We start from the raw sequence: 16,837 nt of genomic DNA on the forward strand, positions 1-16,837 counted from the left end.
GAATTGATTTCTGTAGGGGCGCCTGGGTGGCTTAGTCGGTTAAGCGTCCGACTTTCACTTAGGTCATGATCTCACGGTTCGTGGGTTCGAGCCCTGCGTCGGGCTCTGTGCTGACTGCCAGCTCAGAGCCTGGAGCCTGTTTCAGTCTGTGACTCCCTCTCTCTCTGACCCTCCCCTGCTCATGCTGTCTCTCTCTCTCTCTCTCTCTCTCCTAGAAATAAATAAAAAACATAAAAAAAAAAAAGATTTGATTTCTGTAGGGGCACCTGGGTGGCTCAGTTGGTTGAGCATCCGGCTTCAGCTCAGGTCATGATCTCACAGTTTGTGGGTTTGAGCCCCACGTCAGGCTCTGTGCTGGCAGCTCAGAGCCTGGAGCCTGCTTTGGATTCTGTGTCTCCCTCTCTCTCTGACCCTCCCCTGCTCATGCTGTCTCTCTCTCTCTCTCCCTCAAAAATAAATAAATAAGAATTGATTTCTGTAACAATTAATTTCTTTTTCTGTTGTTATGTTGTGACTTTTTATGAAAGTCCAAGAAAACTAATACACCATCATTTGGACCAATTCCTAAAATTTCTGGTCAGTCAGGTCTCAATTTCTTGCTCAAACCTTCAAGCACAGGGCATAGAAAACATTGTTATTGTCAGCTTCATCAGATCCATACACAATGGGGTGGGGCATTTCCCCAAGAGACATGATGGTGATGACAATGATGATGACGGTGCTCTCAGTGAATGTTTACTATATTTCAGACACTGTTAAATATATATGTATTGCTGCATTTGATTTATAGGACAACTTGGAAAATAGGTATTTTCAGCCCCATTTTGTAGATGAGTAAACGAAGAATCAGAGATTAAATAACAATGTCTATCAAATTAACGATGGAACTAAAATTTGAAATCTGTTTTCTCTGATTTCAAAACCCATGTTTTGATAACCATGCTAAATGTCTCCTGCCATTTTCATCCCTCAATTTAGGCATACAACAAATAAGCATTTCTAGGATTAGAACCTCAGTGTGTCTGACCTCATTGTCTTCATTCTTTGGTAGGGCAACTAGGCAGCCCCCGTGGGCTTCCAAACTTGATAGGAAGCAGTGTTCAGAATACTAAATTCTCTTTTAAAACAATTACTAGAATTCAATTTAGTAATATCTCCCTTAGTGATATTGCAAGCTGTCCAGGAAGGATGTTAAGATCACAGCCTCCTCTGGAGCACTTTTATTTTGATGAAGTCCTGAGTAATTTGCCTGGAGCCCTTTACCCTTTTAGGAAGAGCCTTGGATTCCAAAGCGCGTGCTCTTTTTACAACACCATTCCACCATGTGTGAAAGAATGTAAAGGATACTACTTTAATTCTTTAATAGAGGGAGTTGAGCATGTATAGGCTGATTGCTTAGCAAAGCAACATACCAAATGGGCAAGCAGCATAGCCTCATAATTTAAAGTAAGGCCATGGAATCAGACTGCCTAAATTCAGCTGACTTCTCTTCTTATTAGCCTTATGACGTTTGGTTTCTCCTTGCAGAATGGGGAGAATAATAGTAATAATAGGAAAGTTGTTATGAGAATTAAAGCATTAGCATATTTAAATTATTTAGAACTGTGCCTGGCACACAGTAGGTGCTATACATGTTTATAAAATAAAATCCAATTAAGTAAACTTATTTTTTAATGTTTTATTTATTTTTGAGAGAGAGAGAGAGAGAGACAGCATGACCAGGGGAGGGTCAGTGAGAGAGGGAGACACAGAATCCGAAGTAGGCTCCAGGCTCTGAGCTGGCTGTCAGCATAGAGCCCAATGCAGGGCTCGAACACAGGAGCTGTGAGATCATGACCTGAGCCGAAGTCAGATGCTTAACCGACTGAGACACCCAGGGGCCCCCCCAGTTAAGTACACTTAAAGCATATTCATTTAAAAAATAGAGATGATTCATCCCATCACAATGGAAAACAGTACTGCTTAGTTAAAAATGGCTGGAGAATTATGCCAAGGTGAAATTTTAACACTTGGGATGGATTGGGTTGAATAGGTTCATTTATGATCTTTTCTTTCTTGTGAAAGTTATCAAAGTGTGTGGCCTGACCTCTTGGCACTTATGCAAGATATTTTCCATTTGCCTATCAGATAACATTCTTCACTCTAATAGGGATCTGAGTGAGTTAACAGGCTCCCTTGCCCTCTGGCTTCTGATTTGGTTGAGCCATCTTCAGGAGATTATAAAAGCAGGAGAGACTATGATCAGAATTTTTCTCCCATGGCTCACATTTTCTCTCGGTTTGGCCCACACTTTATAAGTAGCTATTTATGAATCCTTCCTCATTTACCCAGTTGAATAAGCCATTTATTTTCTTCTAGGACTCGACGACAGCCCTACAGCAGAAATGTCCTCTCATCACTCACTCCTCATAATTAAGTCCCACAATGCTAAGATTGCTCCCATAGAGGAGTTATTTAAATTCCAGGTCCACCAGCTTAAATGAAGCAATCCCAAAGTCAAAATGGATTTTCTTATCCTTATCACTCAGAAAACAAATTTGATGAAAAAGTTAATTCCCTTTGCACAACCAAGGTGGGGTGCCCACATTTTGCATATTATGGCCAGAAACCTCTGAACATTTGAAGTGGTCTTGGCCAATCATGCTCCCCTTGATTCTAAAGGGTAACTAATACATGTAAATAATAATAGAATGAAAATACAAATATCACATTCCCCACTTCTAAGTACACATTTTTGAGCCAGTGAAAGAAAAACATAATTTCAAAGGACAAAGAAAACTTGAGATAATACCTTTATGAGATGTAATACTGTCCATTAGTAAACTGTGAACCTATGTGAACCATATGGTCAATCATATTAACTTTCTTCCCTTTGAAAAAAGAAAGAACTCATGACATGAATATTCTAAGTGTAGGGAAGGATAGCACAATAGGGACACCAATATATTATGCTATGAAGTAATCATGAACTTACTGAACTCTAACATGAGGAGAAGAATATTGAATATCACCTACTACAGAATCTAATACCCCTTCTTTACCTGCAGAATACCAGTATTTGCCAAGATATTAACTCATTATTTTCAGAAGAGTTGCACAAACAAGTCAGAGAAACACTAAATTAAGCAGAGCTAAGTACATGTTCTTATTAAGAGAATTCTCAGACTTTTTACTATGTTGACATGCATTATAAATTTCCAAGAGGAAGCTACACTATATATGCACTGTCTCCTAACTTTATCTGTCTCATAAAGCAGAGTTCTGATTCAATTGCTCACTTCACAGATGAGAAAACTAAAACACAGAGAGGTTAAGTTAGCCTGGATAACACTGAAATGGCAACAGAGTCTGAAGCCTTCTGGCTTTGATCCTAGTGGTGACTTCAGCCATTTTTATATTTCCTTGGGATTTTATATTTACACATATACACATATATGTGTATGCATACATATAGTTATATATACATTCATGCATTTACATACACATATGCGTATTTGAAAAGCAGTAGAGAAATTACTCTCTCATACTCCATTCTTTGACTTAAAGAAAATAGTGTTTTATGATTTACCTGACATTAACTAAGGCACTCCATTCTGCTAACAAATACACATATGGAACAGGCACCCTGTCATCTTTATATTGCAGACTGAGATTTGGAAAACACATGTGATTTCCTCAAGGTCATTTACTGGTAAATGGCAAAATAAGAATTTAGATAGAAAGGTCAGAGGCTGCTTTTTGTGGGACTTCATACCAGAGTAAATCCATGAATAAGTGGCTTATTTCCCAAGGCAGTGCCATCCAGGGACCCATGTTCATGGCATCTTTTAGTTCACCAGAGTTGGAAAGGCCAGTGTGGAAGAGCCTCTGCCAGTACAACAAATGAAATTTAAGAGCAAATGAAAAAATATAAGGAGAAAAATCTCAGGACGGCCCTTCAAAAACAACCTCTAAAGGAAATTGGGACAAAGAGAGAGCAAAGGTGATTGCTTGGCACAAAGTAATGATGATGATAGCTAACATTTATTGAATGCTTATTATTTTCCAGGCACTGTTATAAGTGCTTTAGGATTGTTACCTCATTAAATTGCACAACCATGGTATGAGGTACATACTATTATTCTTCCCATTTTGCATACAAGAAGCTGAGGTTCCATGAAATTAATTAACTTCTTTAACTAATACTTAGGAAAAAAATATTTCATTTGATCTGTATTCTCAGCCGCATTTCCAGAAAAGTCAGCGTTTCATGCTGCCAAGACAATTGGCAGTTCTAAAAGACATTTCTAAAAGACCTGCTGGGCTGGAAATAATTGAAGCCAGACCCTGCACTCTCATCCTTTTTCTTAGCTGCACTACATTTAGCTAGCTGGAGAACAATTATCTTAGTCCCTGTCTTTTCTGTGCTCTAAAATGTCACACTAAAGAGTAACCATCCATCAGTTAGCCTTACGGTATTTAATTAGTAACTCGATTTTATTCATGTGAAAGTCCTGAAAGAGCCCACTAACCTGGGAACAAGTGTATGTTGAATTTGAAAGATGGCTGGGGATATCTGAACTAGTGATCCAGGGACTGTCCTAAGTGAGAGGAGCTCATTCCCATCCTCTTCTTCCCGTCTAAACTCAGGAGGTGCGTGATGACCTTCTGACTGCTAGAAAAGAAATTAAGAGTGCCTAGTTCAGCAAGTCTCTAGCTATAATAAAATTTGTGGTTGTTAGTAAAATGTATTTTGAAAATGAGAGTCAACATGATGTATAAGAAGGAACGTGTACCAGGAAGACACAAGAACATGGGATCAAATCTGGATATGGCTACCGGTAGTGTTTAATTTCTGATTACTCCCACCCCATTCTACTCTCCATTCTTCCCTGATCTGGGAGGTTAGCTCTGGCAGCTCCCTTGGCTACTGACATCCAGTTGGGTTTAACCAGTGGGAGGCATCTGCAGGAGATAAGAAGGCAGGAAGTAAGGGTTAAGTGTCTTTTTCCTTCCTTTACCTACAGCTCTGGCCGTAGTAACTGCAAGCCTCCACTATTTAGTTCCCAGCAAGCTATTTCTCCTCTATATTTCCAGTTCTCACTGGGTTTTGGAAATACTATTTTCTTCTTTGGTCCCTCCAGACGTGAGGGCTTTTAATGGCTTCCTTAAGTTGCTTGTTTTCTCTGAGTACCCCATCATCTCCTTTTTATTCCCTTTACCCCCACCTGCACATGGAGATTGTCATTAAATTCTCTTCATCCAAACCAAGTTCTTCTTGGAAGAACTGTTTCTTGTCAATATCTTAAACTGACACAGCTACTCATTTATCAACCATATAACCTCAATCCTTTACCTTAATTTAGTCTCCATTTGATCAACTGCAAAAAGGAGGTAATATTTATTTTGCACTATTCTTGTAGATAATATATATGTTCTTTGAGATCACATACGTTAAGTTCTTGGCTTACATTAGGAATCTGATATACAGCAACAAAAGTTCTAAAAATGCAAATTCTAACATGTTATTACATGGCCCACACTGTATATTATATTTAAATTCTCCTTGGCTTGCAATGTTCATAATTACACAGATTCCTTATTTCAAACTTCTATTTACTTTTGAGGACCTTGGTCATGGTTTGGTCATCTGCATTAGATCAGGGTAGATTAAAGAAAAGGAATATGTGACATGAAATTTAACTCAACAAAAATTTTCTAAGCACGTACCCCATATTGTTCATTGTATTCAGCCCAATGGACACAATGATAGAAATGAAGTAGGTCTCTATACTCAGAGTACTCAAAGCTAGTGGAAGGAAACTACAATTTTTACTATAGTTTTTTCTTTTAATGAAAATTTTAAATTTACATAAAAGGAGATATACTGACATAAAGTGTATATTTGCTGTTTTAACAAATGCATATATGTATGTCACCCAAAAGCTCTATCATGATACCAAAAGTTTTCTCTTGTCCATTACTAGCAGTCCCTGCCTGCTGCCCCCACTTTTCTACTTTCATTCACCATGGATTAATTTCACTTATATCCTTGCATGTAAAATGCCATTATTCTCTAGTTGCTTCAAAATTTCCTATTTATCTTTGGCTTACAGCAGTTTGATTATGCTATGTTTTTGTGTTTGCTGTTTTGTTATTGCCCCATAGGTCTCTAAAGCTCTGTTGATTTTTTTCAATCTTATTTTCTCTGTCTTTAGATTAGTCTCCTATTAAGTTCACTGATGACTTTCCCTGTCATCTCTCTTCTGCCAATAAACCTATCTAGGGAATTTTAATTTTGGTATTTTATTTTTCAGTTCTACAATTTTCATTTCTTTTATTTCTCTGCTGAGATTTCTCATGTTTCCATTTATTATTAGCTTATTTTCCTCAACTTTGCTAATAGAATTATAATAACTACTTTAAAATCTTTGCCCATTCCCACATCTGAATCATCCCACGGTTGATCTCAGTTGACTTTCTATTCTTTGAAGAATGGTTCTTGGGGTGTCTGGGTGGCTCAGTCGGTTGAGCGCCCGACTTGGACTCAGATCATGATCTCACAGTTTGTGAATTCAAGCTCCACGTTGGGCTCTGTGCTCACAGCTTGGAGCCCGGAGTCTGCTTCGGATTCTGTGTGTGTGTCTCTCTCTGACCCTTCCTTGTTCATGCTCTATCTGTCTCTCTCTCTCAAAAATAAATAAACATTAAAAAAAAGAATGATTCTCCACATAACAAATAATTCTGTATTGTATTTCAGACAGTGCAGATACTATGTCATAGAGATTCTAGATCCTATCATGTTCATCAAAAAAGTATTGACATCTTAGTTTTTATAAGCAATTAACTTGATTGCACCCAATGTGCAAACTCTCTTTTGGGTAGCAACTCAATTTCAATTCGGTCTTTTATCACTAGCTACGAAGATTTGAGTCTTCTCTACCCTTGCATGGATCAGAAGGTCAGCCAGACACTTCAATTAGATTTCTATATAGAATTTGAGGCTCCCTCTTGCTCTCTCCATCTCAACACCCCTATTTCTTTCTCATGGCTAAAGGCTTCCACATATGTACTCTGCTCTTCAGGACAGCTTCAGGTTTTCTGAGTTTTGAGCACCTATGTAGTGCTGACTTTGGCCTATTCTCAGGATAAAAGCTATTAAGGCAGGAAACTCATGTGACTCTACACCCTTCTAACAAGTTTTAAGTTCTTCCACCACAATATGACTGTTTTTTCCACTGTTTTCTTGTATCTTGTCTGAAGTTTAAGGAGGATTGGTAGGACAGAAATCCTAGCAATGCAATGTAAACCTAAAATTTGCATAAGCAATTGATATGTGTTTTGTTATGAAAAGGGAAACTATAAGAAATAAACAGGAATACCTGGGAGATTAGGACATATAACATAAGCTTGGCATTAGAAAGAGCATTTCTGATTTTCAAAAATAATAATAATAATCTTCTGTGCAAGTCTTATTGGTGTGGGAAACAGCACTAAATTTTTGTAACAGAAGATTCATTGTTTATTGGAATATAAAGTTTGAGGCTTGGAGTATAAATTCAGCTTTCTTGGGTTTAAGAGACTTACATCTATAAAGTTTTTTAAACCTCTCCTTATCTAGAAAAAAGTACAGTACAACAGTAGCTTATTCTCAGAGAAATGATAATGAAAATACATAGTTTCATAAAGCTGATATTTTGTGTGTTATTAAAAGCAGACTTTTTAAATCATTTGCAGCATAAACACTTTAAAAAACAAAAAATTATAAAAATTCAAGGTCCTATCATCAACTTACTTATATTTTTATAATTCAAGTAAGGTAAATATAGACATCAGAGCTAATATTACTAAAGTTGTTGATATAGTAGAAGTTACTCAGTGTCAGAGTAAGAAAACAGACCTGTCATTTTCTGACTAGACATTTAAAAATGACTGTCTCAGCCGTGGTGTCATATCAACAGCAATGGTACAAAGTCATAAGTGAATACTTATTACCTGCTGATTTATTTTTGGCTCAATTCTTTCAGGTTCTCTTTGCTCTGTGTACCTTATTAATAACAAATTATTTACAAATTAGAACCTAATTCTAGTTGCACCAGATTTAACAAAGTATGGGATATATCAGTGTTCCCTTCCTCCTTTAGATGTTGAGTGACCAAGGAGCTCATCATTTGAAAATGTTTTTACAATAGATACCAAATAATTAACTAACAATTGTCTATAAGAACATGAATAGCCCTCAATATTTGAACTCTCAAAAAAGAATAGGATGCTTGACTTATGGCTCAAAGGAGAGTGAGTGGCATGATCTATTATTGTGTTGCTTAGCAGTAAACCTAGAGAAAAAATGACCTTCAGCAAAACAGTTCTTTATTACTGAAAAAAACTATACTGAACAATGTCATCCTAAGCCATAGAAGCCAATATCTACTAGAATTGAAAAATAATAAAGTATTTACACATTTTACACATAATCAAGTGGAAGAAAATACCAGTGTCTTCTGGCACACTAATACTCTTTTTCTGTTTGCTACTATAAATGCATCATGTATATGTTTGGAGTGTAGGTCCAGTCTGATACTGAGCATTGCTTACTAATGACATTAACAAATATCTGGAGGTTCTGTTGAGGGGAGGGGGGCATGTGTATTTTTACAAGAGGAATGGGTGGGCTGTCCAGGAAAATGCTCATTTTAGGAAAAGACAAAATCTGGCAGCCAAGAGGGAAAGGAAAATTGAGGATAGAATGTTATCTTTCACCCAAATATGTCTTATAGTGCGACCCTCAAGGACTATTCCTTCTAACCCTATGAGAGAAGGTTGAGAACAATGTAACCTAAATATCTATGTCTCTTTGCAAAATGCAGGGTCAGACAGCCTACATGCTTCCAGCACACTGAGACTCCAGTATAAGTGCAGCCTTAGAGGAGGAAGGGGCTGTCACATTAATACACCAGACACTCCACAAAGCTACGATGGTGCCTTCTGACCCAGTATCAACAACTACCAGCTGAGGCAACAGCTGAATTAAGGAGGGGCCTCACACAGCCCAGCAGGGATTGCAGATCCAGCCCAAGAAATGAACTGAAGACCATAACGTCATCACAAGAAAGACTTCTTTATGAGCACACAAGTGATATGCCCTGGTAACATCCAGAAATAATAGAAATTTATCAGGGCTGTGAAGCCTCACTGAGACAGGTATTCAGGATACGTATTCCTTATGAGCAATGACTATGCATCAGACACTGTGTATACTGCTTTTCTTGTATTCACTCAGTCCCCACACCAACCCCATAACTTAAGTCCCATGAGTACCACTGTGCCACATGGGAATATACTTAGACTCAGCAGCTATAACCCCTCTTCTACCTTCAGTCTTTTTATAGCCTGAAGAAATAGATGTACTTCAAAATCTGAATCTTCAACACATTCATGTGTTAAATTAGCATTTTGCTAACACAAAACTATGTGCAAAATAGATAAATAAACTCAACTATCTAGCAGTGGAGGGGTTCTTGTTTCTTCACAGATGTCTCCCACATCCTGCCCGGTCCCAGGTCATTGTACTCAATTGCCTCATTATCCTCTATTTGGCTGAGGTCTGGACCCTTTCTTAGAATTGTAAAAAAGAAATAAAGTTATATAAAGAGTAAAACTAAGCCTCACTTCTCCACTCAGGAAAGTTGCTTCCTGATTCTGAGCTCTCCCCCAGCTCGGGCAGCTGAGTGCAGTGATCATTCTCAATCCCAAGGGCATCTCTACACCCCTTGGGGAGTGCAAAGAGTGCAGTGTCCTCAGAAGCCAGCTTTGTGCAAGACACCTGACCTTCCAACACCTCAGGAGTCACCTCAGAGAAACCCTGCAACACTGTTTGCTCATATCTCAGACATCTGACTACATGGAGTCTACAGACTTTCTTTGAGAAGAGGAATCATAGGAGAACTATTGACTCTCTTCAAGCTGTACTGTGGCTGGATTTGTGTTTTAGGCTAATCTCCCTGGCTTCTGTGTAGGGTAGATTCAGAAGGGCTACCTCAAGGATCAAATCAAAGCACACCTGGTGCAGGGTCCAAAACATTACTATGAGTAGAGGGATAAAGTAACAAAACAACAAGTAACACTCTCCAAAAAACACCTCCTGAAGGGTCAGGCCCTGGACAGTGTATGATCCCTCTTTAATACAGTAGTGCTCACAGGTTGCAGGGCACATAGCAAGCTTTTAAAACATATAAAGGACAGAAAACTAGACAAAATGACAAAAACTAAAGAATTCTCCTCAAAAGAAGTTCCAGGAAGAAATGATAGCTAAGGAATTGGTCAAAACAGATATAAACAATATAACTGAACAAGAATTTAGAATAAAAGTCATAATATTAATCACTGTACTTGAAGAAAGCATAGAAGACAACAGAGAATCTATTGCTGCAAAGATCAAGGAACTAGAAAAATAGTCATGATGAATTTTAAAATGCAGTGAATGAAGTGCAAAATAAACTAGAGGCAGTGACAGCAAGAACTGAAAAGGCAGAGACCTCATCTTATGGAAAAAGAGAGATTAAGAAAAAAAACCTCTGGACCACGAAGGGAGAATTAGAGAACTAAGTGATTCAATGAAATGGAACCATAGCCATATCATAGGAATTCCAGAAGAAGAAGAAGAGAGAGAGAAAGAGGCTGAAGGGGTACTTGAACAAATCATAGCTGAGAACTTCCCCAATCTGGGAAAGGAAACAAACATTGAAATGTTACCTTTCAGGAGGCACAGAGAATTCCTTTCAGAAGTAACTTGAACTGATCTTCTGCACGGCACGTCGTAGTGAAACTGGCAAAGTACAAAGATAAAGAGAGAATTCTGAAAGTAGCTAGGAATAAAAGGTGTCTTAACCAATAAGAGTAGACACATAACCTATGTAGTGAAATTTGGGAGGCCAGAAAAGAGTGGCAGGAAATTTTCAATGTGCTGAATAGGAAAATTATGCAGCCAAGAATCCTTTATCCAACAGGCCTGTCATCTAGCATAGAAGGAAAGATAAAGACTTTCCCAGACAAAAGACAAAAACAAAACTGGAGGAATTCATCACTACTAAACCAGCCCTACAGGAGATCTAAGAGGGACTCTGTGAGTGGAATGTTTCAAAGACCACAAGTGACCAGAGACATTACCACAAGCATGAAACCTACAGATAACACAATGACTCTAAATCCATATCTTTCAATAATAACACTGAATGTGAACGTACTAAATACTCCTAGCAAAAACATAGGGTATGAGAATGGATTAAAAAAAAAAACAAAAACCACAAGATCCATCTATTCACTGTCTACCGGAGACCCATTTTAAACCTGAGGACACCTTCAGATTGAAAGTGAGGGGATGGAGAACCATCTACCATGCTACTGGAAGTCAAAAGAAAGCTGGAGTAGCCATACCTATATCAGAAAAACTGATTTTAAACTAAAGGCTGTGACAAGAAATGAAGAAGGACATTATATCATAATTATGAGCTCTATCCATCGAAAAGAGATAACAATTATAAATGTTTATGCACTGAATTCAGAAGCACCCAAATATATAAAACAATCACAAACATAAACAATCTTATTGGTAAGAATGTGGTATTTTTTTTTAATTTTTTTTTTATTTATTTCTAGGAGAGAGAGAGAGAGAGAGAGACAGCGTGAGCAGGGGAGGGTCAGAGAGAGGGAGTCACAGACTGAAACAGGTTCCAGGCTCTGAGCTGGCAGTCAGCACAGAGCCCGACGCGGGGCTCGAACCCACGAACCGCGAGATCACGACCTGAGCGAAAGTCGGACGCTTAACCGACTAAGCCACCCGGGTGCAATGTGGTAATTGCAGGGGACTTTAATACTCCACTTACAGCAATGGACATATCATCTAGACAGAAAATCAATAAAGAAACAATGGCCCTGAATGATACACTGGACCATATGGACTTGACAGATATATTTAGAACTTTTCATCCTAAAGCAGCAGAATACACATTCTTCTCGAGTGCACATGGAACATTGCATAAATAGATCTGATATTGCATATGAAATACCTGGCACATAACAAACACCTACTCCATAACAGGCACAATTCTTTGTTCTCTATATCTATCAATTAATTTAGTACTCACAATAAAGTAGATACTATTATCCATGTTTTACAGGTCAGAAAACCAAGGTACAGCAAGCAAGGTTTATAACTTGCCCAATAGCATATATTCTTTCAGAGTGTTACATCTTTCATTCTTTTTTCTTATTAGAACCATTCCCTTGTTCACAAATAAAGAAACCAAGTTTATAAGAAAAACCTGCCCATATTATTTGACTAGAAAAGAAAACTTAAATTCATCCTCTTTGCCCTATTCATGTGATGAACAAAAGAGATCATAGAATCAGGTGAATATATTACAAAGTATATAAGAACTCCCTACTTTTGCACAAATTTATTGGAATGTTAATATAAATATGATTTGCACGAAATAGTTTTTAAAATAAAATGAAAGCCTTTCAGAAAATGACTATTAGAAAACAGGCTGACTAATATGAAGCCCTTTAATATACCGCCAAAGAAATCATTTAAAATCAGGGTCCATGGAGTAACTAAATAATTCTATTGTTTAATGGTGGTTCTTAACATGAGTTTATGTTATGGGCAATTGTCCAACTTTTTCTCTCAAAACAACAACAACAATCTCTTGATGAATAGAAACAAGACAGTCAAGGAATAAACAGACATTAGCAAAGTAACTGTTCTGGGCCCACCCTCATACAAATCACTGCAGAATACCAGCACAGAAATGCAAATGGAACAAAAGGACCAGTAATGGCCTAGTATCAACCTACTTCTAACACAAAATCCACATTCATTATACAAATATTATATAAATACACAATTATGAAATAGAGGGTGCCACAAAGCCTAATATGACAATAAAGTGGTAAAGGTTCTCAGGCTTTCCTTAAAGATGTTCTAACCATTTCTGATTTGTTTTATTTTGCTTTCTTTTATGTTTGCCTTTACTCAACTGCTACTCTCTGTGTTAAATTATTTATGAACTATATTTTGTGAAAATAAGAGTTTGCATGGAGATTTGAGCTGTTAGTTATCTTGCCCTCATCACCATTATTACCACTGGCTTGCAAGAACCAAAGTGTGGGTGTTCCTCACCCTTACTGTGTAGCAGAAATCCTAGTTCCTCATACTAATGAAGGGTGATTTCTGCCATAAATTCAATGCTTCTTTCTTCACTGGTCCATTTCTATTACATTTGAAGAAATCAAGTGTTAATCACACCTGCATGTTCAGTGGATAAATTCTTTACTATCTGCTGATGGAAGTATTCCTTCCTGGGACCTGGTGTCTTTATTAGAACAAGGCTTAAGAAGTAGGGTGATAAGCACAGATTTCTTATACCAAATAGGTCCCTGTTAGTTAGTCGAAAATGAACCAGTTCTATTTTCATCCCTGGTTCCTGGATTCTTGAAGACACAGTACTAGTCATTTCTCATGGCAGGAGTTGTGCAAATGCTGCCATTTCCTCACTGTGACTGTCATCCAGTGAGGCCGGTGCGGCTCCCAGCACTATTCATTGATTTGGCTCATGTACTGCACTTTGCAGGTCAAAACCCCCAAACCACAAGATGTTATTTTTGACCTGGAATGGTAGCCAATACTTAACAGTCAATCCATGATCATCATTTTATTGGGCCAGTTCTGGGTGATGGGGTACATGAAAGCTAACATATCCTTCTCTTTCTTTGCCATCAAATGGGTTCTTCAATCCAAGGCAATGTTGCCATTAGATGGGGAATTCAGTGTGCCTTCTGAAAAGACATAAGCAGAGGAACTGGGGGTAGTGAAGGCAAACATAAATCCAGAAGTTGTACACTTCTGGAAAGAAAACACTTCTGCCATCCCTAAGAAACATAGAAACATGGAAAATGTACCCATTGTCCACTGTCTCTAAGGACACTAACTCCTCTGTGCTTCTGGATTGGGCGCTGAGCTATGCATGTAGATGCACGGGATCTCCAAACCTCTGCATCAGCAGGAGATAAGAGGTGTACAGCATGAGTTGCATGCGGCACTATAGGTTGGATCTGCATGTGTCAGTGAGAGCTCACAGATTGCTGGTTGCCTTAGCAGCAGCTGGAATAAAATGGAGGTGAGGACAAAATGATCTCAGGTGGCATATAATATAAGGCTTCCTTTTTAAACAATGCTCTAACTTTTAAAATTATAGTTATCTACCACACAGTTATAGGACTCATGAACATAGGTATCCAAGAGTAACAGCAAGTATTTGCATAACACTTTCTATTGCCAGACATCCTAAATTTTTACATATGATAAGTCATTTGCATTCATCATCAACCTATAAGAGAAGATAATCTTGCAAATGAGGAAATTGAAGCACAGAGTAGTTACACAAATTAGTTAAGGAGACAATAATAGTAAGTGAATGAACCAGGACTTGAACTCAGATTTTTATACTGCCTACAAGGCAAATGGTTCTGCAATAACTTTAAAATAAGGGAAGAGATCAACAGGTAGGCAACCAGAGGCTGGGACTAGTTTGGAGGTGGGGTGGTCCTGGGGGTGAGGAGGGATGTGAAAGATTTCATCCTATGCCTCATGGGGCTAATCACCTGGAAGTGACTATAGCACATGGCCCATGGTACTGGAGCCCTCGAACTACCTGTTAGAGCACTAGGTAAATGCCTCCTAAGTACTACAGCCCACAATGCCAAGAGCAAGAATTCTTAAACATTTTGTGTCATGGATCCCTTTGTCTTTCTGGTGACAGAGTAATATTTTTAAATGCTTTAAATGCAACTGATTATTATAAAGGAAAGCAAACTAGTTAACAAGATTTTTTAATATTTTATTTATTTTTTGAGAGAGAGAGAGCGAGAGAGTGAGAGTGGGGGAAGGGCAGAGAGAGAGGGGGAGAAAGAGAATCCTGAGCAGGCTTTGCACTGACATGCATTTAGTGCATGCACTAAACACTAACATCTTTGAGGTATATATGGTAATTGTTATAGGAAGTATTTGTGGTTTCTCTTGGTGACAAAGTTACAAATACTGCTAAAATTACTATGGTTTGTGGCTTACACTCAGAAGAAAATGCTAAATGTCACCTAGAAGTTAGTGAACACAAAGACATAACTTTTCCCATTCAAATTAATCAAGCCCCTGAATTCTTTGATACACATCTTGCAGCTTCACGGAACCCCTAGAGAAGGACAGGAACATGGAAACCCCAGTAGAGGAGTCATGGGGAGTGGTTTCACTTCTTAAAACACATCTCAGTCTCCTTATGTTGCTTCGCCCATCTCCTGGATACCTGGCTGGGAGGCAAACCCTCTCCACTGCACTCATGTAATTCCAGGTAAGTGTGTGTGTGTGTGTGTGTATGTGTGTTGGGTAGAAACTAGACAGATATTAAAAATAAACATAAATATTATGTGTGATTCTGACATTTAGTATTTCTTATGACAAATTACGCCTAAACTATGACAAACTAAAGAGCATCTATTTGAATTATATATACTATTTGCATAAACAATGCTGGAGTTCCTAAATTAATTTAGCAGAAAAGTTAAGAAAAGATTTCCAAACAAATTTTCAATTTCTTTTTCACTTTTAATTCTTCATGCAACCTATCTCATGATAGGAAGAGTTAAAAAAATTAAAATACGAAAATACATTTGTTTTTCAAGAGCCATAAAGGCAGCAGAAAGGGCAGGCTTCAGAAAATGAGATGTTAATGTTAAATTAGTGCATTTCATATACATTTTTGAACTGCCAAAATAGACCTACTCACGTTCACCTGCAAATACAGAAACAAGTGTGTACTTAATCTGTATTCACCTATAAATACAGAAAGACCTAAAGACGAATATGAAATACTTTTGTATTAGCTGTCATTCAAGGCATACAAAGGCTTACTCTTTCCATGGGAGTAATTGAGAGAGGAGTTGACACAGGACATAGAATACAAATCAGAAACTTTAGTCCTGAATGCTAAGCAGTTCATCCAAACAACCAGTAAATCTGTGGAGCTTGCACAAAACAATGATTTTAATATTTGGTGTTTGAAGTCTTGACATTGCTAGAAATTAATAATGATCGCAGTAACTAGAAAGTAATAGGTTAATTATCATTGTAGTGACTAGTATAAAATTAAGTTATAAAATGACTTTAATAAACCAATGAGAAATGAGCAAAGTCTAAAAGAGTATTGTGAAATTGCCTTTTCATTAACGTGCCAGGGGATCCAGCCTACCAATAAGAGATTATCACAGGACTATTATTCAAGGTCATTCCTTTAGAAAAAAGGTGATAGAAACTTTCTGTGACAGAAAACCTTCTAATAACTGCAATTTATTCCCTCTAATAGACCCTACATTAAGAAGTATTGACTGACAAAATACAAGGCCCTTCCAACAAGATCCAAAGCTAAATTACTACATGCATCACAGGTATTCAAAACTACCAACAGTTGCTAAATTTATTTTTCTTATTGAAAGTCTGCTATGTGACAAGTACTAGGCCAAGGGCTGGGACTATAGTATTGAACAAAACAGACATCATCCCAGACTTCTTGGAGCCAGGGCATCAGGCACATAACCTTTGTAAAGTGTGATGCGTGTTATAATAGAAAAAAAATCCAGTTAGCAGCGGAGCACAAAGAAGAGACACGGAGCCCAATGTCAGGTATCCAGGAGCTGTACAGGATAAGGGAGAACAGGTAAGATGCATGCGGAGGAAGGTGGATACAGAAAATGTATTCCAGGGAGAAGGATTCTGCTCCTGAGCATTTGTGGGACTAGAGGGATCATG

The sequence above is a fragment of the Crocuta crocuta genome, unplaced genomic scaffold (genome assembly GCF_008692635.1).
Source record: "Crocuta crocuta isolate KB4526 unplaced genomic scaffold, BGI_CrCroc_1.0 scaffold186, whole genome shotgun sequence".
Taxonomy (NCBI): Eukaryota; Metazoa; Chordata; class Mammalia; order Carnivora; family Hyaenidae; genus Crocuta; species Crocuta crocuta.